This window comes from Mastigoproctus giganteus, chromosome 1 (genome assembly GCF_048544385.1).
Source record: "Mastigoproctus giganteus isolate SK-2022 chromosome 1, ASM4854438v1, whole genome shotgun sequence".
Taxonomy (NCBI): Eukaryota; Metazoa; Arthropoda; class Arachnida; order Uropygi; family Thelyphonidae; genus Mastigoproctus; species Mastigoproctus giganteus.
In genome coordinates, this window is record NC_143575.1 from 267,171,290 (window position 1) to 267,195,191 (window position 23,902).

The following is a 23,902-nucleotide window of genomic DNA, read 5'->3' on the forward strand; positions in this document are numbered from 1 at the left end:
CCCCTAACTGGGACAAAGTGCAGAATTTTTTTATTTTACTTTATTTTTTTTTCATTCTTGGCTACTGGAGTTTGATGGGTTGAAATTTGGTCCATGATATTTGGACTCTTTCCTCAAAGAAGATAGGAATGTAGGAATGTCCTTGAATGTCCTCTGTTTGCTGATCCTGATATCAGGATGGGACTTTTGGTAAAATGCCAGGAGCCTATCACACAACATAACAGCAGAACAGAGCACAAAATTTACACACAAAACACTACACGCACATGACCGGTTATGGTGTAAACCTCACCAAAGGGAGTATAAAAGTGACTAATGGGGGAACCATAGGATCTGCAACAACTACTTAAATACTTAAATTCTTGGCTACTGTATAATTGTGGTAATTTTGCACCTGATTAATTTGTTGTGGTATTTAATTCACTGTGGTATTTTTTTAATATATTTTTTTAAAGAAATAACTGACCTTTCATTGGATTATATATCAACTTCAAACACCTTTTAATTTGCCATTTTAGTTACTTCATAATCATAAGGATCCAATGAAGAATTACCAAAATTATACCATATGATGACACTTCTATATCTTCAAATGGGAATATCAATTCTGTGGAATTGACAGTGGTAGAGAACGAAAAGGACCAGGGGGTAATTGTGCAGGCAGATATGAAGTTTTCTGAGAAGTGCAGACGGTCTGTCTTGTCAATGATATACAGGAATTTTTCTAGCAGGGATAAGGAGGTGATTATCCCCTTGTATAAGGCAATGGTCAGGCCACACCTTGAGTACTGTATACAGGTCTGGAGGCCTCATTTTAAGAAGGATGTAGAGCTGTTGGAACGAGTACAGAGAAGGGCAACAAGATTAGTGAATGGAACAAAGGGTTGCTCTAACGAAGAAAGGCTTAAGTTTTGCAAATTAGTGTCTGGAGACTAGGCACCTGCGAGGTGATCTGATTGAGGTGTATAAAGCCTTGAATGGTTTGAGCATGCTCAATGCTGATGGGATTCTTCCTCATGCTCAGAATAATCACCTGAGAGGGCATAAATTCAAATTGAGGAAAGACAGATGTAGGATAGATGTGCGGAAGTTTGCCTTTAGCCAGTGGGTAGTTGGTTGGTGGAACAGACTTCCATCATTCGTTGTGGAAGTTGATAGCCTAAATAAATTTAAGGCTGAGCTGGACTACGGGTATTTGGAACGAACGGAGGGGTGAAATGGGAGCATGTTTTTTTTTTTTTTTTTTTTGGGTGATGCTGCATAAGCTTGCTTTCTTGCATTATATGCCTCTACTAACGCTAATGCTCTTTCCTGGGTCATCATCATGGTTTATTTCAGAAAAAAAAAAAAAATTAAGGTTGTGAATTGCAAATAGGAAAATAAAACAAAATGCCAGTCTCTGTCAGTTTCCTGAACCCTCATTTACCCAAAGGAGGATAAAGTGGGTCCCTGCATTCAAATGCAGAATTAATGGAACCAGTCAATACCATCAAAACCAAGTTAGTATTAAGTGTCAGCCATAATGGTGTAAGGGAGCGAAGCCCTGATTTTGCTTCATCTAGAGGGAGTGGCTTCTTATATTTTTCACTTCTCACATAGGTGCCAATCCACTAATCTTTGAATTTCCCAACATGTCAGCATCAATTACCTTTGGAGATAACTTATGCCAGTACAGTGGAAACCCTTTTAACCACCTTTGCTTAATTAGCTCACCAGATTAACTGATGCTCCTTCCCTTCCCTTCCCTTCTCAAAATATATTGTCCAATGCCCAAGGCACACTAGTGTTCCATGGACATCAGACAGTATGCTTGTGGCTAGCATTAATAATTTTGCTAGTGTTTGCACCAGTAAAATTATTTGTTACTGCAACTATACTATGTAATTTAATCAAATATTACAATAAATTAATGAAATATGGGTGAGAAACCAGAGTTAATATTTCTATGAAAACTAATTTGGATGCTCTGAAAAGAATTGATAAAGGTGGCTTTAAAAAACAAACTGTTGCATTAGATGCGTGCGGGTAAGGCAACTATAAAAGATTGTAAAAAAAAATCATAAAATATCTAGAAAAATTTTACATTGTTTTCTTCACAAGGGTTATTAAGTTCTTGCTCCACTTTAAGGAAACCAAAATTATAAATAGTAAACAGTGGATCCCCATGAAATGGCCTTGGTCTTCCAAAAAAGATTGATGATGCAGTAAGTATATTAACTTATTTAAACTGTAGAATTATATAGATATGATAAAATCCAACAATCTGTACAGGTCTGGAAAAGAAAAGTTACAGAGTTAACCCACCCCAAAACCATGAACATGTGGATGCATATTTCAACCACCACTGCACCTAGAAGCTAGGAATTTACATGGTGAAGGAAAGTACTAGCAAGAAGTAATTAAGTGGGCTAAGTAAACTAAATAATGTTAACATCTGTACATCTTCAGATGGTACACACAAGGGGACATATATGAAAAAGGATAATTTCAGAATACTAATAATATTTTTGCTATTGCCTGAGCTTTGAAGTGCCCACACAGTAATATACAATATGGTTGTTAAGGCATGTTTGGATTCTGCAATTAATTTATGGTATGGGAGGTTTTCTAGATTGACATTCACTGCTTCTTGAATGCAATAAGCAGCTTTGGATTTTAATCCACTTAAAGAGGGAACCACCCTACTTTTAAATTTTTTTATTCCAATCTGATAGAACAAAAACCAGATATTTTTGTCAAGCAACCTTCACTGGGGGCTGATTAATGCAGTCACAGTGAGAAGAAAGCCCAAAATATTTATAACTGTTCCAATCCAGATCAAAACCAAGAGCTGTTTGTTGCTATTTGTGGGTAAAATTAGCTATAGTAAATAATTAACTAATTATTAAAGCCCACTGTTAATTAACTAATACAGTAATTAATAATGAGGTGTCTCTTAGTCCGGTGGCTCTTACACAAAGTTTGCACATTTTGACTGTAGTGCTTAACATTAATAGAGCAACTTTTATCTATTCATATTTGACCGGGGAAAAAAATAATAATACTAATATATAAATATTCAAAGGTTTACTTGTAAAAATATTCTATTGTGCTATATACCTTAATGAGCTTTGTTTGTGTATATTCATAGGTCTAGCATTCATAACTTAGTTCTTTATGTAAATTCATCTTTATAATTTGTATTATTAAAATGCCATAATGGATCAAGAAAATCTGCATCTGACAAAAAGAAAAAAAAAAAAAAAATCATACTATTATCATCATCAACAAAAGTACTACTTATCCAATTCTTACTTGAATTTTGCCAAATTTTCAGCCTCTACCGTACTTGTAGACCAACATATTTCACCAACATTCCACAACATGTAGCCCAAAGGTTCACAATGTCTAGTCCATTCTGCTTTATCAATATCATTCAACTTGGCCAGCACTCAAGAATACCCATTCTCTATCCCAGTGTTTCTCAAGTGTTTCTAATGTGCCATGGCACATTAGTGTGCCATGAATATGCTTCAAGTGTGACACGGAAAATGCAAATAAAAAATAATAATAATAAATCCAACTTTTATAATTAAAATTAATTGTATTTTTGTTTGTTTTTATGTTAATTTTTTACATATTTTCTTTTAAATTTCATGTATGTTCAAAAAATTTCTTGTAAATAGAGATAACAAAAGCATTTTAAACAAACAATAAGTGTACATTGTATTATTAAATATACCCAGCAGAAATAACTTCTCATTTGTGAATATATGATATAGTTGTAATTGTAGTGTGCCACGAAATTTTAGCATCTTTAAAAGTGTGCTGCAGCAACGAAAAGGTTGAGAAACACTGCTCTATCCCCTGTCCTTCAATGAATCTTTAATCCACTTATGTGTATTCCCTGTTATCCTAACCAGCTCTAATTTATATAATAACCTTTCGTGAGAAACCATATTCAAAAGCATTACTAAAATCCAGATATATACCAGTAATGCCAAAGTTGTTTCATGCATTCAACTTTTATAAGTTTTATAACTTCATTTATTAGGTCATATATGAGGTTTTGAAGGAGTGGTGGAATTACAGATACCAATTCAGAAGAACACTGCACATAGAAGTATCTATAGAAAGTCATACAGCAGTAACTGACCATCTATGAGACAGAGAGTCAACAGACTTTGTGTCGCTCATTAACATAAATGCCATCATTTGAATAGTTAAGCTCAAGAGAGGGTTTGAAGACAGTCCTAGATGATGGAAAAATATACCATACTAGGATGGATTTCAGATTTTTACAAGAGGAGTTCATTTAGAAGAAAAGTAACATTAAGAGCAAAAATGAAATATTTTCTGGTTTTTTTTTTTTTTTGTTTTTTTTTTTAATGCAAATATTAGCATTAGCAGTGGCATATGATGCAAGAAAGAAAGCTTTTACAAACATCAGTAAAAAATAAATAAATCCTTCTCATTTCACTTATCCATTCCCTCCAATAGTTTAGTCTAGATCTTTCTTGAATTTATTTAAGCTATCAACTTCCACAACAACAGATGGAAGTTTGTTCCAGCAATTAACCACTTACTGCCTAAAGGCAAACTTCCGCACATCTATCCTGAAACTGTCCTTCCTCAATCTGAATTTCTGTCACTTCATGTGCATAGTCTGAGCAAGAGAAAGAATCCCACCATCAGCAATGAGCTTGCTCAATCCATTCAAAGCCTTAAACATCTCAATCAGATCACCTTGCAAGTGCTAGCCTCAAGATGCTGCAATTTTCAGACCTGAAGCCTTTCTGGGTAAGACTGTTACACTTTGTTTCCTTCAACAATCTTATTGCCCTTCTCTGTACTTTTTCCAGCAGATCTACATCTATATACTGTATACATATATAGATAAATATTAAACTCAGTGCAATATGCTATCGCAACAGGACCTAGAAAAGTTGGACAGTTGGGCTGAGAAGTAGTAACTGAAGTTTAACATTGACAAATGCAAGGTACTACATATGGGTAGGAGTAACCCCAGAGAAACATAAAAACTGTGTGGTACTACACTCAGGGTGATAGAGACCTGGGGTAATTGTGCAGTCAGATATAAAGTTTTCTGTGCAGTGCAGATAGGCTGCAAGAGTAGCTCATGGTGTCTTGTCAATGATATAAGGGAATTTGTCTAGCAGGGATAAGGAGTTCATTGTCCCCTTGTATAAGGCAATGGTCAGGCCTCACCTTGAATACTGCTTAGAGGTCTGGAGGACTCATTTTAGGAAGGATGTAGAGCTGCTGGAATGAGTACAGAGTAAGCAATGAGATTGGTGAATGGAACAAAGGGTTGATTTACCAAGAAAGGCTTAAGTGCTACAAATTGCAGCACCTGGAGACTAGTCACCTTTGAGATTATTATTACTATTAGCCATATGGCGTAAGGAAGCCTGAGGCTTTTGCTGCACCTGCCAAAAAAAAAAAAATCCTGAATTACCCTGAGATAGAGAGAGAGAGAGGAGGGGTAGAAGGGAATCACCAAGAAAGAGAAGAATGATGATATCCAGCTCAGGACCCTGGGAGTGCCAAGCCCATACCTAGAGGAAGAATCCCATCAGCGTTGAGCTTGTTGAAACCAGATGTGAGCCTCCCCGGGGCTCACATCTGGTTTCAGCAAGCTCAATGCCGATGGGATTCTTCCTCTTGCTCAGATTACTCACCTGAGGGAATATAAATTCAAACTGAGGAAAGACAATTGTAGAATAGACGTGCAGAAATTTGCCTTTAGACAGCGGGTGGTTGATAGTTGGAAGAAACTTCCATCTGTCATAGTGGAGGTCGACAACTTAAATATGTTCAAGGCAGAACTAGACAAGCATTTGGTGTGAATGGATGGGTGAAATGAGAAGTGTTTTTTTTTTCTTTTTATTTGGCTGATGCTATATAAGTTTGCTTTCTTGCATCACATGCCTCTACTAATGCTAAATCGATACAAAAATCAAATAAAGAAAATATTAAAATCAAAAATTAAAAAATGGTTACTATTCTACTGAAAAACAACCATACCAGTAGGATTTGAGATACAGTACTTTCTTTCATGGAATAAAGACTGATAACCATATGAACTGTACAAGCAAAATCAGTATTAGCCACACATGGTGAAGTTGAAGAACCAATTGGGAGGTTGCATAATCACTTCTGTGATAAAGCAAAAAAAAAAAAAAAAAAATCAATAACATAAACCGAATCCAACATTTAACAACATATTCTCTTGTATTCATATACATCTGATTGGTACTTCATAAAAGTGATAACACTACTCATGATTAAGATAAGCAGTGTGCATGGTATTCATGCGAGGTGTAGCAATGAAGTTCCTGGACTGATGCTCTTGCAATCATGTTTGTTTGACAAGTTTGAAAACAAATGAAAGTGTTATGATGTAGTTCAAACTTGCTACAATATATGGTGGTACACAGATTGTCCTGCAGGCTGACAGGTTTTGAGTAACAACCAGTTTCGTTAGTAGTAGTAACGTTCTGTGTCATGATTTTGCAGTGGAGCAACAAACGAATATCAAATTTTGCTACTTGGAAAATCTGCAACTGAAACATATGAAATGTTACAAACTGTTTATGGTGATGATACGTGAAGTTGTATCAGTGTGTTGGAATAATATAAGCGGCTTAAAGATAGACATTAAGATTGTCGTTGATACTCAGAATGATGGTTGACAAGTTGGATATCAATAAGGAGATGATATGTCAAATTCTGCACAAAGATTTTGGGAAAAGGAAGGTCTGTGCAAAATTTATGCCACAGAGCCTCAGAGATGAGCAGAAACAAAGAGGAGCGTCATCATGCGAAGACTTCATCCAGCTTTGTCAAGACAATCCTGATTTCCTCAAACTGGAGATGAGTGAGTGTTGGATGTTTCAGTATGACCTAGAGACGAAGTAACAGAGCATACAGTAAATTTCAAAATCATTGCCAAGGCCCAAAAAGTTTCATATACATCCTGGATCAAGATGATCCAGGATCAACAAGATGATTTTTGACAAACAGGGTGTGATTCACAAGGAATTTGTACGTGAAGGGGAGAGAGTCAATCCTGCATTCTATGTACAGATGCTTCAAAGACTATTGAAGCCCATTTCCCGAGTGAGACCACAATTTTGAGAGAAAGGTAGCTGGTTCTTATTGCAAAATGCCTCCCACCCATTCTGCACTTGTTGTGAAGATATTTAAACGTGGCACTGTACAGATCAATTATCCACCCTACTCAATCGATCTAGCACAAGCAGACTTCCTCCTCTTTCCCAAGGTGAAATAAGCCTGCCTTCAAAGAAAAGAGATCGCACGATGTTGAGGACACACATGGAACCACTAAACTGAACATCATCATCTATCTGGATGCCTTCACTGACTGAGAACTTTACTGCCACAGCTCATATGAAAAAATGAAACACAAATAATTAACAGAATAAAACAAGGAGACTTGCCAAGTTGAACGCTCTTCAGCTTTATAATGGATGAATCAATGAAGCAAATAGAGTAAATAAAGGAATTTGAATAAAAAATAAGAAATTATATATAATTTCTTATTGGAATTGGATAAGAATATGGAAATCTCATCTTCAAAGACAAAAGTGATGGCATTTAAAGGAAGAGATCTGATAAGAAGCAAGATTCTACATTGACAATAATATTATCAAACAAGTTAACACTTACAAATACCTAGGATACCAGCTGTCATGTGAAAAAGAAAAAGATATTGAGCAAAAAATAAAAAATTACATAGGAATTACTAAAACTATAAACCATATTTTCATTATTTCTAATCTGATGCATAAGAAAACAAGGACACGGATATATAACACCATTGCCAGACCTATCCAAACCTATAGCTCTGAGGCATAGACAATGAACAAAGGGGACAGGAGGAGGTTGACCAGTGCAGAAATGTGTTTCATGAGCAGAACTGCAGGCTATACCAGACTTGACAGGAAAAGAAGCCAAGACATCCTGTCAGAACTGCAGACAACCTCAGCTGTTGTTGTTGTTATTTGGTTTTTAGGAGCATTAGCAACTAAGGCCATATTGCTCCGGGGATATGCGGTGGTCATTCCCTGACATTTCTGCATCCTCCATATTTGGTGGTCACCGGCTTGAACCCCGGTCTAATCAAAAAGCGTGTGCTACGCACTGTTGCTCCTGCCCACCTGGCTACGGAGGCACCGCACACACACAACCTCAGTACTGAATTATATAAACTCATATAGAAACAGATGGATACAACATGTAGAGAGAATGGAGAACGGACATTATCCAATAGAGATACTAAACTACAAACTCCAGGGAAGGAGGGACAGAGGCAGACCCCTGCAAAGATGGAGAGAGACCGTAACAGGCCACTAGACCTAATACTGGACAGGAAGAAGATGATATAATCTGCTTGCAAATGATGGAGAACTAATGGAAGAAAATGAACATGATTTGCAAACAATGCTACATAATCTTAACATAGAGTAAAATATAGCAGTATCCACAGGGAAAACAAAGATCCCAATAATGGCAAAAGAACTACTCAGATGTAAATTAGAATTAAAAAGGAAAATGATAGATAAGTAATGAAATTTAACTACCTAGGAATACAGATAAATAGTTTGGGAATAACTCAAGAAGTAGTAGAAGAATAAGCATAAAAGTGGGTAGAGTATCAGGTGGTGGGGGTGAGGGTTAAAATCTATGGAGGTGGATGATCATTAGCATTAGTAGAGGCATTTGATTCAAGAAAGCAAGCTTATGCAGCATCAGCCAAAAAAATTAAAGTAAAATAAATAAATAAAAAATAACCACTTCCACTTCACCCCTCTGTTCGTTCCAAATACCTGTCCAGCTGAGCCTTAAACTTATTTCGGCTATCAACTTCCACGACAAGGGATGGCAGTCTGTTCCACCTACCAAACCACCCGCTGGCTAAAGGCAAATTTCCGCACATCTATCCTACATCTGTCTTTCCTCAATTTGAATTTATGCCCTCTCAGGTGATTATTCTGAGCAAGAGGAAGAATCCCATCAGCATTGAGCATGCTGAAGCCATTCAAGGCTTTGTACACCTCTATCAGATCACCTCGCTACTGCCTAGTCTCCAGACACTGTAATTTGCAAAACTTAAGCCTTTCTTTGTAAGCACACCCCTTTGTTCCATTCACTAATCTTGTTAGTGAATGTACTCGTTCCAGCAGCTCTACATCCTTCTTGAAATGAGGTCTCCAGGCCTGTATACAGTACTCTAGGTGTGGCCTGACCATTGCCTTATACAAGGGGATAATCACCTCCTCATCCCTGCTAGAAAAATTCCTATATATCATTGACAATACACCATGAGCTACTCTTGCAGCCCGTCTGCACTGCTCAGAGAACTTCATATCTGCCTGCACAACCACCCCCAGGTCCCTTTCATTCTCTACCACTGTCAGTGTAGTACCACACAGTTGATACGTTGCTCTGGGGTTGCTGTTTCCCATATGTAGTACTTTACATTTGTCAATGTTAAACTTCATTTGCCACCTCTCAGCCCATCTGTCCAACCTTTCCAGATCCTGTTGCAGCAGCATAGTGTCAGTAGTGTCCTTGACAACCCTGCCAACCTTCGTATCGTCTGCAAACTTGGACATTAAGCTTGATATACCATCATCAATATCATTTATAAATACAGAAAACAATAAAGGACCCAATACTGAACCCTGAGGGACTCCACTAATAACATTAGTCCACGATGAGCAGTGTCCTCTGTCTTCTCCCCCTCAACCACCCCTTTATCCATAGCAGCAATTTGCCTCCAGTGCCACACTGCTCCAATTTGTGCAGCAGTCTTCCATGTGCAACAGTATCAAAAGCCTTTCTATGATCCAAGTATATAATATCAAAGTTATTCCCTGCATCCAGTTCTTTTGTGACTGCATCATAGTATCCAATCAAATTGGTCAGGCAAGACTTCCCCTTAACAAAACCATGCTGTGTCTGAGCTATAACTGAAGTCTTGTCTAGATGATCCTGCAGTGCTTCTTTAACCAATGCCTCCATTAATTTTCTGGGAACAGAAGTTAAACTCACAGGTCTATAATTACTTGTGTCAGCCTTTGATCCTCCTTTGTGAATTGGGGTCACATTTGCACATCTCCAGTCCATGGTTACCTCCTCTGAGTCCAAGGAAGCTCTCATAATTATGGCTAAGGGTTTGCTTACTTCCATTGCTGCCTCCTTTAATATAACTGGATAGATTCCATCCACTCCAGGTGCCTTTCTTGTGTTTATCTTCAACAATTTCTCCTCCACTTTACTCTCAGTTATTACAAGATTCTCTAGCTTACTGCCAGAGTTGAATACACCTCTGGCATTCCCCTCGCTGAATAACTCCTCATGTGTGAATGTCGATGCAAAATATTCATTTAGTTTGTTAGCTACCCGAGCAGGATCATAAACAGTTGACCCATCGATATCAAGTGGACCAATCTGATTCATCCCCTTCCTTCTAGAGTTTACATAAGTAAAGCACTCTTTGCTGTTTTTCTTCGCATCCTTTGCCAAGGATTTCTCGTAATCTGCCTTTGCCTGCCTAACCTCCTTTGTAACTTGGTTACAGATCAACTTGTATCTATCATAGGCTTCTGTGTCACGTGTTAATTTGTATGTATCCCATGCATTTTTCTTCTCTGCCATATGCCTCATTAGTTCATCTGACATCCATTTAGGCCTAAACCTTGAACAATATTTCTTAGTTGGTATGTAAAGCCTAGTAGCTTCCAAGATAAGTTCTTTGAATGCTTCCCATTTTGAATTTGCTGTTGGTAACATCATCAGTTGATCCCACTGTATAGAATTTAAATACTGTCTCAGTCCACCGTAGTCGCCTTTACGAAAGCAATACCCCTTCCCTTTACCCCTAATGGTAGTTACCTCTTTGAGTAAATCCCACTTCAGAACACTGTGATCACTGCCATCTAGTGGTTCATTTATCTGCACATTCTTAATGCATGAAGAATCACTACTGATAATCAAATCTAGAGTATTACTTCCTCTAGTTGCCTCCCGAACATGCTGATGTAGAAAACATATGATTATTATTATTATTATTAATAAATTTAAAAATGAATAAAATAAACTTAATTATCAATTTGGCAAGTGGACAAGGTTCTGTGCATGTGTAGCAGTGTTAACAACTTGAACTGTTTGAGAAAGATTTATTATTAGTATTAGCAAAATGATGCAAGGAAACATTGTAGCAACAGCCAAAAAAAAAAAAAAAAAAAAAAAGGATAATAATAATAATAATAATAAAAACTGAGTGTAATCAGTGTTACTTTCTTTCTTTTCATTATTTCCTTTATCCATTTAATATCATTGCACTTCATGTATGTTTTGGAGTACAGCAAAGAAAAAAAACAAAAACAAACAAACAAACAAAAAAAATGCTAAGAAAGACAATGAGTTGTGTTAATTTAAATATTAGGATAAAAATTGTTTGCATGAGCTATTGGACTAGATTCTGTGCTTATGTAGCAGTACTTATGTGAGAAAAATAATTTGTAATAGGTTTTGCAAAATGATACAAGGGAGCAAACTTATGTAACTGTTGGCAAAAAAAATGTGTTGCGTTTCAAGTATTTGTCAAATTCCTCTTTAAGCAATCAGTTTCCAGCAGTGAATCACCCTTTTCCTGAAGGAAAATTTTTGGACATCTGTAATTTATCTTCTCTCAGTTGAAATGTATGTCCATTTTATAACAATGTGCAGAATAAATCCAGTTTGTGTCACCATGGTATATCTGTTTTTGCTAGAAATTGTGGATGGACATGTTTTAAAGGTGTAATTGGAGTTTTTGTTATGTTTGTACAGAATGTATTGATATTAATATACATTGATATGTATATTATCATTAATATTAAACTATTACTATCAATATACACTAATAGTAATAGTTTGAGGTTAGTGTTTAAAAAGTGACGAATATTCATGTTGTATACTTAAATATTTTAAATTAACTCTTAATTTGAATAATATACCTTATTTACATTTAATATACCATTTTCACTTTGTGCAGAAAATCACCAGAATAAAAAGTTCAGTAATAGGATTTTGTAAGAAATTGTATCTTTTATTTTAGTTTTAATTGTTATTTGGACTGTTTGAATTTAAGAAATTAGCATTAGCATTAGCATTAGTAGAGGCATATGATGCAAGAAAGCAAGCTTATTCAGCATCAGCCAAAATAAAAGAAAAAAAAAAAAAAAAAAACAACCACTACTCCCATTTCACCCCTCAATTCGTTCGAAATACCTGTCCAGCTGAGCCTTAAATTTGTTTAGGCTATCAACTTCAACAACAAGCGATGGAAGTCTATTCCACAAACCAACTGCCCGCTGGCTAAAGGCGAATTTCCGCACATCTATCCGACATCCGTCCTTCCTCAGTTTGAATTTATGCCCTCTCAGGTGATTATTCTGAGCAAGAGGAAGAATTCCATCGGCATTGAGCATGCTCAAGCCATTCAAAACCTTGTACACCTCTATCAGATCACCTCGGCGATGCCTAGTCTCCAGGCTCTGTAATTTGCAAAACTTAAGCCTTTCTTCGTAAGAGCAACCCTTTGTTCCATTCACTAATCTTGTTGCCCTTCTCTGTACTCGTTCCAGCAGCTCTACATCCTTCTTGAAATGAGGCCTCCAGACCTGTATACAGTACTCAAGGTGTGGCCTGACCAATGCCTTATACAAGGGAATAATCACATCCCTGTCCCTGCTAGAAAAATTCCTGTATATCATTGACAAGACACCATGAGCTACTCTTGCAGCTCGTCTGCACTGCTCAGAGAACTTCATATCTGCCTGCACAATTACCCCCAGGTCCTTTTCATTCTCTACCACTGTCAGCGTAGTACCACAGAGTTGATACGTTGATCTGGGGTTACTGTTTCCCATATGTAGTACTTTACATTTGTCAATGTTAAACTTCATTTGCCACCTCTCAGCCCATCTGCTCAACCTTTCCAGATCCTGTTGCAGCAGCATAGTATCAGTAGTGTCCTTAACAACCCTGCCAACCTTTGTATCGTCTGCAAACTTGGACGTTAAGCCTGATACACCATCATCAATATCATTTATAAATACAGAAAACAACAATGGACCCAACACTGAACCCTGAGGAACTCCACTAATAACATTAGTCCACGTTGAGCAGTGTCCATTGATTACCACTCTCTGTCTTCTGCCACTCAACCATCCCTTTATCCATAGCAGCAATTTGCCTCGAATGCCACACTTCTCCAATTTGTGCAGCAGTCTTCCATGCGCAACAGTATCAAAAGCCTTTCTAAGATCCAAATATATAATATCAAAGTTATTCCCTGCATCCAGTTCTTTTGTGACTACATCATAGTATCCAATCAAATTGGTCAGACAAGACCTGCCCTTAACAAACCCATGCTGTGTCTGAGCTATAACTGAATTCTTGTCCAGATGATCCTGCAGTGCTTCTTTAACCAGTGCCTCCATTAATTTTCCTGGAACCGAAGTTAAACTAACAGGTCTATAATTACTTGTGTCAGCCTTTGATCCTCCTTTGTGAATTGGGGTTACATTTGCACATCTCCAGTCCATGGGTACCTCCCCTGAGTCCAAAGAAGCTCTCATAATTATGGCTAGGGGTTTGCTTACTTCCTTTGCTGCGTGGATGAAAGAGGATGAAAATATGTGGATGAAAGAGGTAAGAAAAATTTGGCAGACTGAAACACTTTTCATATGACTAATTTAGGTTATAAATAAATAGTTTTGAGGAATTTTACTGCTATATATTTTTATTATCTAGCAGAATCTGCTTACATGAAGTGAAACTTAGTTTCTGTAAATACTCTTCCTACAGTGAGAATTTTTAGTCTGCTCAAAAACAACATGCATCATGACACTTGCAAACATTTTAGTGTGATCAGCTGCATTGATTTTGTAACTGTAGGTAGTAAAACAAACTACAATCAGCAGCACTTGATAGTTTTGTGGAATTTATTTTTCTGCAAGGTGAGCACTGTTTTAACCATATAGTAATAGAAATAGAAATGATAATTATCAGTTTTACAGTCTATTTTTGAAATGTCAATTACATTTATGGAGTTATTTTAGGGAAATTTGAATAAAAGGATAAACCTCTATGATAATAAAAAAGCTGCTAGAATTTTGTGGAAGCTGTGCATCTTTAATTACAAACCCAGTATTTCTCCATAAAGATAGCTGAAAATTTATGTGGAGGAAATGCAATAGAAACAAGGAAAGCATAATTGTCTGTCATTATAGAGAAGGATCTTAAACATTTAGTTCAAGTTATAAGGATAAAAGATATACTGTGATAGGACGTTTCAGTTATGATTGGAACTGACCATCATCTTATACTGACCAAATTAAAAATGTTAGTGTTGAAAATAAGAGGCATAAGGACAAAGCTCAAAAACTGAGGTTTGTCAGAGACTATTAAAAATATATATTATAAAAGAATTTAAAAAAAAAAAATCTAAGTCCATTTTGGAATATAAAGAAAACTCTAAGAGAGTGCCAACCTATGTTTCAGAAAACATAAAATAAAATTCTGGGAAAATATTGGGAAAGTGTTTTTTAGCATTTAGTTAAATTCTTAGAACAGGTTGGAAACCTTAAGGTGATCTAAAATGATATGGGCAAAACTAAAAGAGAAGAGTATATTAGAAGTATGGAGTAAATATGGAGTCTGTTTCCTTTTCTTTTATTAATTATTTATTTTTTTTAAATTTTCTTATTATTATTTTATTTTTTTTATTTTTTTTTGCTGGTGCAGCATAAGCCATAGGCTTCCTTGCACCATGTGGCCATTGCTAATACTAATACTAATACTAAATAATATAAGGTTGAACAATCCAAACATTAATGTGGATACCAAAGTTAAAATATACAACACTACGGTAAGATCTGCAATAACATATGCAGCTGAGACAAGAGGTGCAACAGCAAAAAAAAAAAAAAAAAAATTACTTTTTCCAAAACTAATTTTGTGCCTTCCATCTTAAATTCAAATAAATACAGCAGCTTTCATGAAAATCACAATGTATAATTTTCATACATAATATGCAAGATATTCACAAATTCTGATTTCAAAATAAAATAAAATTTGCAGTTTTTAATGAAACTTTACACGATTTCATGGCACCTTGGAGTGGAAACTGATAAATTAACCCATATAGAGGTAATTTCATTTTTTTTTTCTGATACAACACGTGATTAATATATATATATATATATATAGTTACGGAAGGACATTATGTGGTTGTTTTCCATGAAGATTAATACACGAAATTAATAATATAGTTTATTAAGCTTATCGCCCAAACAACTATACATTTAAAGTGACATTTCAGGCATCTTACCTATACCCATCACAGACCATGCTGACAGGCTAATGCTTGCCGATACTACAGAAGCTGATATGCATAGTGTGAGTATGCACATCAGATAGTCCCCCCCCAAATATATATTTTGTAGCTAGTGCTACAAATTACATACTGCTAGTATATTCCCCCTCTACCCTCCCAAATATATATTTTGGTGGGCAAGGGGGAATATGCTAGCATACAAAATTGGTTTTATTGAAAAGTTATCTTTAGACTATATGTACAGTTGGACCTCTCTTTAATGAACTTCCATATAACGAATTTTTCTATGTAGCAAACTATTTTGATTTCCCCTTGGTCATTACACTGAAAATAGTTTCTGTATAATGAAGAAAATTTCAATATAACGAACTGATTTCGAGAGACCTGGTATGCATTGTTCGCATCTCTGGCCTTTAGGCAATAGATCTTCTATGTGCTATAGAAAGCACAAATTAAGAGCTAAAATGATTAAGAATTTAAATGATTAAGGTTTTAAAAGCTAAGGGCCATTAATTCCACGAATTAAGAGCTAAAACATTTTACAATTTAGTGGTGCCTGCAAAACCCTGCAGGAGGAACTGGCCAACCACGGTGCAGGATATAAAATATGGAAGATTTTGGGAGAGGCCTTTGCCCAGTAGTGGGTTAGCAATGGCTAAAAAGATGTAAAGCCTATACACTACTGTACTGAGAAGTCGCACTGATATCTATGTGTCCCCAACCATTCGCAAAGATTAAAGCATATTCCCAATGAGGGCACTGGGTGTAATCAACCTGTTTTCTACTCTAAGCATCCTATTAGAGATTTAGGAGAGAGTGATTTTCCTTTAACCGGGAAATTCATCTGTTGTTTCAAAGAAATGAGTCATCCACACTTTCATCTGTCTCTGTTTACATGGTGGGTACAAGTGGTCACTAATTTCAGTTTTGTTTTAGCTGCTTTGCAAGTAACCTTAGTGTCTAAGAGGAAATCCTTGAGTATAGTGTGGAAATAGTGTAGTACAGGGTGTAAAAAAAAAAAAAAAAAACATTGCATTAAAATTTGGTATTCCTGCCAGTAGTGTGGTAATCATTCTGAAAAACTGTTTCGATTTTCAAACTGTTTGAGGAAACACGACCCAGTCGGAAGCATCCAAAATTATGCCTGTGTGAAGATGTAGATGAAGCAGTTTTTAAGTGGATGACGTTGATTCGATGTGACAGAAACAATGATTAATTGATCCCTCTCATTGCTGTTAATTGGCGTTTTAGCAAAACCTGCAAAAACATGGTTTGCTAAAATGCCAATTAACAGCAATGAGAGGGTTGAACTACTCCAAGACATTGAGCAATCTTGGGATGAGTTCCAAGCAAGGTTTGATTTGATCAGTGGAGAAACTGTTCTTGACGAATTTTAGGAGTTGATAATGATGTCATAGTAGCTTAATATCCGAGTGACTCCACAACATTTTGGAGCATACTAGTGACAATATCGACAAATGAGTTGGATGAAAATGAGGGCAGCAAACGGAATGAGGGCGACAGCAATATTAAACCTTCTAACCAAGAAATACTGGCAGCATTTGAAACTTTGCGTTGAGGCCTTCAGTGGAAGGAAAATGAAACAGAAAATATATTTGAGTGTTTAAACAAATGCAAACATTTTTATGAATGGTGTACAGTAGAATCCAGTGTACAACAAAAAAATAACCAAATATTTTACAACATAATTCTTAAAAGTGTATTAATAAATTGTGTGCATCAAGTAAGTAGTCATTTCATAATATGTATGTATTAATAAATTGTTTGAAAAAGTTAAAATATTTATTCATTCCCACTTATTTCTGACTTATTTCCCATCCTTTACTATATTTCTGAATTTACAGAATTTTTCAATGCTGGAAAAGTAATATTTCTGTATAATTAAATTTCTGTTTAATGAATTGTTTAAAGGGAACGATCATTATATAGAGGTCCGACTGTACATGGTAAATTTAGTGGAATTAATCATGTGTTTAAGTTAATTTACCACTTGTCACCAGTATTACACACATGTATTATAAATTATTTAAGTTATTTTAAATTATTTATAAATTGTTCAGTTAACATAGCTATCTACCAAAGTAGTTAAGTTAAATTGGCATCGTTTTGATTATATCACATTGTGAATACCTTCACAATGAGTTGCCATGGTATTGTACTACCTCAAATAGGAAGGTAGTACAACTTCCAGGATAGGAAGGGAGGAGGGGTTATGCTATTAGTTAAGAAACATATAAAATCCAAGGAAGTGAAGCCAGTCGACATCACTGGACAGTGCAATGTCGAGTCAGTTTGGTGTGACATAAGCATTGGGAGATCAAAATTGAGAGTAGGGGTGTGCTATAGGCCTAATGACTCTGATGAGTATAATAAGAAACTGTACAGGGAAATAGAGTGGGCCAGTATATCAGAGACCCTTATAATGGGGGATTTTAATTTCCCAGATATTGAATGGAATTTGTGGGTTGGTCACTCACACACTAGCAAGGCTTTTGTGGATTTATTGGATGATTGTTTTCTTCATCAGCATGTTTGAGAGGCAACTAGAGGGAGTAATACTCTTGATTTGATTATCAGTAGTGATTCTTCATGCATTAAGAATCTGCAGATAAAAGAACCACTAGGTGGCAGTGATCACAGTATGCTGAAGTGGGATTTACTCACAGAGGTAACTACCATCACGGGTAAAGGGAACGGTTATTGCTTTCATAAAGGCAACTACGATGGTCTGAGACTGTATTTAAATTCTATACAGTGGGACCAACTGATGACGTTACCAACAGCAAATTCAAAATGGGAAGCATTCAAAGAACTTATCTTGGAAGCTACTAGGCTTTACATACCAACTAAGAAATATTGTTCAAGGTTTAGGCCTAAATGGATTTCGGATGAACTAATGAGACATATGGCAGAGAAGAAAAATGCATGGGATACATTACACGTGAATACATTACACATTAACACGTGACACAGACGCCTATGATAGATACAAGTTGATCTGTAACAAAGTTACAAAGGACGTTAGGCAGGCGAAGGAAGATTACGAGAAATCTTTGGCAAGGGATGCAAAGAAAAACAGCAAAGAGTTCCTTACTTATGTAAACTCTAGAAGGAAGGGGATGAATCAGATTGGTCCACTTGATATCGATGGGTCAACTGTTGATGATCCTGCTCAGGTAGCTAACAAACTAAATGAACATTTTGCATCGACATTCACATATGAGGAGTTATTCAGCGAGGGGAATGCCAGAGGTGTATTCAACTCTGGCAGTAAGCTAGAGAATCTTGTAATAACTGAGAGTAAAGTGGAGGAGAAACTGTTGAAGATAAACACAAGAAAGGCAACTGGGGTGGATGGGATCTATCCAGTTATATTAAAGGAGGCAGCAAAGGAAGTAAGCAAACCCTTAGCCATAATTATGAGAGCTTCCTTGGACTCAGGGGAGGTACCCATAGACTGGAGATGTGAAAATGTGACCCCAATTCACAAAGGAGGATCAAAGGCTGACACAAGTAATTATAGACCTGTGAGTTTAACTTCTGTCCCAGGAAAATTAATGGAGGCACTGGTTAAAGAAGCACTGCAGGATCATCTAGACAAGACTTCAGTTATAGCTCAGACACAGCACAGTTTTGTTAAGGGGAAATCTTGCCTGACCAATTTGATTGGATACTATGATGCAGTCACAAAAGAACTGGATGCAGGGAATAACTTTGATATTATATACTTGGATCTTAGAAAGGCTTTTGATACTGTTGCACATGGAAGACTGCTGCACAAATTGGAACAGTGTGGCATTGGAGGCAAATTACTGCTATGGTTGAGGGGGAGAAGACAGAGAGTAATCAATGGACACTGCTCATCTTGGACTAATGTTATTAGTAGAGTCCCCCAAGGTTCAGTGTTGGGTCCATTATTGTTTTCTATATTTATAAATAATATTGATGATGGTATATCAACCTTAATGTCCAAGTTTGCAGACGATACAAAGGGTGGCAGAGTTGTTAAGGACACTACTGATGCTATGCTGCTGCAAAAGGATCTGGAAAGGTTGAGCAGATGGGCTGAGAGGTGGCAAATGAAGATTAACATTGACAAATGTAAAGTACTACATATGGGAAACCAACCCCAGAGCAACGTATCAACTCTGTGGTACTACACTGACAGTGGTAGAGAATGAAAAGGACCTGGGGGTAATTGTGCAGGCAGATATGAAGTTCTCTGAGCAGTGCAGACGGGCTGCAAGAGTAGCTCATGGTGTCTTGTCAATGATATACAGAAATTTTTCTAGCAGGGATAAGGAGGTGATTATCCCCTTGTATAAGGCAATGATCAGGCCACACCTTGCGTACTGTATACAGGTCTGGAGGCCTCATTTCAAGAAGGATGTAGAGCTGCTGGAACGAGTACAGAGAAGGGCAACAAGGTTAATGAATGGAACAAAAGGTTGCTCTTACGAAGAAAGGCTTAAGTTTTGCAAATTACAGTGTCTGGAGACTAGGCACTGGCGAGGTGATCTGATAGAGGTGTATGAAGCCTTGAATGGTTTGAGCATGCTGAATGCTGATGGGAATTCTTCCTCTTGCTCAGAATAATCACCTGAGAGGGCATAAATTCAAATTGAGGAAAGACAGATGTAGGATAGATGTGCGGAAAAATTGCCTTTAGCCAGCGGGTAGTTGGTTGGTGGAACAGACTTCCAACCCTTGTTGTGGAAGTTGATAGCCTAAATAAATTTAAGGATCCACTGGACAGGTATTTCCCGAACGGAGGGGTGAAGTGGAAGTTTTTTTTGGCTGATGCTGCATAAGCTTACTTTCTTGCCTCATATGCCAATGCTAACTTAATTAGTTTGGTAGATAGCAACGTTAATTGATGTTTTCGCACTTACCCATATGTTAGACATGTATTATTTATAGTAAACTACAAATCCTTTCGCAGTTCACAGAAAAGAATATAACGGGGTACAATAATCTTAGAAAAAAACGTAACGATACCACTGTTTTGGAGCATACTAAGAATTAATTACTAACAAATCACACAGCAAAGACGGAAGCTACATTAGCAGTAGCGTCCGTCTACTGCTAATGACACCTCACTTACGTTAAGTAAACAATGCAAACTGGGCTGTTGCTAGGCAACGACAAATAATACACGCGGCGCCTGACATAAATAAAATAGATTTGTTTATATTCTGGCACGACCACCAAACTTACAAACTAATCCTGCATCTTTTTTTATCACCTGCTCCGAATGGCGTAAATAACACACAGGTTGTAGTAAGTGGATGTGCAGGTTGTGTACGCTGTCAAAAAACGGTACACTGTTAACTGTTGCGCTTTTAGCCTGACGGCTAGAAAACTGTTAGTGAAATTATAAACTTCAGTGTGTGTGTGCGATGGTCAAATCAAAATACACACAATAAAAACACCCACGCGTGTTCCTTTTATTTACATACACTTGATTGAAGCGAAATAAGCTTGGCATCCATGCATTACATTTAATTGGTTTTAATTCATTTCCTACCAGCAAAGTTCACTGCAAATCATAATTAACCGCGTTTCTGAAGCATTTGCCTACGGAATAAAATGTTTATCAAAGCTGTATTAGATAGAATATTTATAAATCACCTCCAATATCAAGCCAAATTCAGCACCAGTGGCGCCATTGTATGCGCATAATGGCACACAGCGTCACTAGCAAGAGTTACCGTGAAAAGGCATCAAAGAAAGCGATTCGTTTCCGAACTGCTCTCCTTTCAGCTTGGTAAATGAAGTAAGATTATAGTTATTAAAAAAATGATATCACGAAAATCCAAATATTGTGCATTATGGGATACTCTTGTTTTAGAGATATCCGCTTTTTTTTTTTTTTTTTTTTTTTTCGCTTAATTAAATGGTAATTTCAGATTACTGTTATTTCTCATGGCAGTAATGCACATGCCGGCTCAGTCACGATATGGAACAAACGCATTGCATATTCGATACACATTAAAATATAAAAACATAGTAATTAAAACACAGATTAAAAACATTTCAATATTAAAAATTCATTACCTGGTTATAAAGAAACTTTTCCTGTTAAAAACAGTGAAAAGAAAGCAATAATAATAATCACTGTCACAACACAAAATGGCAGAATCTGCGAGAGGAAGACTGACGTCACACTCACGAACGCATGGATCTCAACGTCATAGAACTTAATTTTTAAAAAAATTCTGTTTTTTATTTAACACACACAAAAAAAGCACTTTTTTAAGCTGCCAATTTCGCTTCTGCTGAAATCCCAAATTTGATCCTACCGAATATTTTCAAGCTTATGATAAATTAATAAAGATGCGCAACGAAATCACCAGTTCTGATCATGGTGCCCATTTGGATCTCTGAACCTAGGTTCCCTGATTTGGTATTCTAAGGCGCTTTTTATTCCGCGTCCTCACTAAATTATATCAACGTATTGAAACGCGCTTGCATTGCATCTATTTTTTTGTTTGTTTTTAAATAAATTAAAAGTATTCTATAAATTTGTTATTCCAGCACAAACTTACTCAGAGCGACTTTGATGATGTTAATGAATTTGCCAACAGAAAAGAAAAAGAAAGAATTATCTTAGAAGAAACTTGTATATAAATTAGTTTGTATAATTTTATTGTCTGTGCACATAGCACAATGGTATCGTCATCGTCCTCCCCACACCGGGTGGAAAAGGTTCGGGTTCCAATCTGGTCGATGACGCGAGGAGCTTTAATGGGCTTTTTTCACTCTGTGGCTGAGTTAGCTGGTCTCAGGCGTAGAGAGCAAGATTTTCTTCCACCAGCAAAACTGGCAAATCGATCAGTGAGCAGACGCAATTTACAGACAATACACATGACCATAGGTAAGAAATTACTGCGTGACCCCTGATATAGTTTGGGGTAAAAATTTAGATCTTGGGTACCACTCCATACTTCGACTAAAACTCAGGAAGAGGGGACAGTGATTGGCAGGTGAAACTCACTGTTTTCCTTCACCCCCTGTCCCCCTAGATTGACATGCCTAGGATGTTTATTCCCCCCCCCAATTACCGCTGTTTTAAAATCAGGATAGGAGATAAACACCCTACCTAAGCTAAGCATCCCCTCCTCGACGACAAAAAAAAAAAAAAAACGCATTCACAATAATCACCCAATCACAGAACTTGACCGTACAACCACTTCGCTCTACGACCACGCCCACTGCGCAGAGACAAGTGGTACCCAAATAATAGATTTTAGTTTGATTTTATATAAATTTTATTACTGGAATAAAAAAGTTGAATTCTACTTGAACTGTGCTGCGGAGTTGTGCGAAAGCACCGGTGCCGCTTGTCAAAAAAACACTATGTCACTATGTCTACTTGAACTGGTTTTTCTGGAGCTTATTATCTCATAGGCCTTAGGCTGTTGGTTGGTTGGTTGTTATAGGGTTTTTTTCCACATCAGCAACTTAGACCATATTGCACCATTTCTATTATGTCTAAATTGCGTGTGTTCTGTGGTTGATTTTCTGTTTGCTGCACGAAAAACCCGAGTTTTCTGGAGGAAAAAACCATGCGACACTCACCTGAGATCGACTACCCACGTTTTGAAAAATGTCCATAAAAATTCAGGGGTTCACATCTGGTGAGTATGAGTTTGGCACATCCAGGGTCCTGAGCTGGATATCATCTTTCTTCACTTTCTTGGTGATTCCCTTTTACTTTTTTCTCTCTCTCTTTCTTAGGGTAACTGGGGAATTTTTTTTTTGCCTGGTCAGGCTTCCTTGCACCATATAGCTAATAATAATAATAATAATAATAATTCCTCAAGTCACGACGGGACTCGAACTCAAGTCTTTTCCATTCCACCCGGTGTGGGGCTGGTCGGCGATTCTACCAACTCTGTTAGAATTGGTAGAATATTTCAATGAATTTCCTTTGTCTCCTATGTTTATTACCGTATCTTCCTCCTTATTTCCATGTCTAAATTGCACTGCAAGTATGGTGTTTTAGCTCTACTAATTCTTCAGTCCATTTTCTTCCAATAACTTTGTTTTTGTTGTAATAGGATTTTAGGAACATCAGCAACTAAGGCCATACTGCTCTGTGTATATTGTCTATAAATTGTGTGTTCCGAAGTCGATTTTCTATTTTATAGACGAAAAACTCAGTTTTCGGAAGGAAAACCATGATAAGGTCTGCTGACGAGGCCACTAGTGACGGTCGTGTTCCAAGCCGCTAAGTGGATTTTTCTTATTTATTGATTTGAAATTATTGTTTTTCTAAAACTTTTGATTTAAATTTAGTAGTATAACATTATTTTGTGATTTTTTGATTAATTTGGTGTATTTATTCTTTACTCGGCCTTGTAAAAGTATCGGTAAGGGTTTCCACGTGTTCGTAACTACCGCTACCGTTATTAACTTTCCACCCATTGTGATACCGTACTAGATATACCGTAGGTTATATAC

At 36.8% G+C, this 23,902-nt stretch overlaps 1 protein-coding gene across 3 annotated transcripts in view; it reads right to left on the bottom strand.

Moving 5' to 3' along the window:
* LOC150091951 (uncharacterized) overlaps positions 1-21,592 on the bottom strand; it is a 142,622-nt gene extending 121,030 nt beyond the window's left edge. For all 3 annotated transcript variants that reach the window (XR_016547692.1, XR_016547693.1, XM_090386261.1), the window contains exon 1: positions 21,494-21,592. The gene's annotated coding sequence lies outside the window, so the exon portion shown is untranslated. The remainder of the gene's footprint in view (positions 1-21,493) is intronic.
* Positions 21,593-23,902: the final 2,310 nt, after the last annotated feature.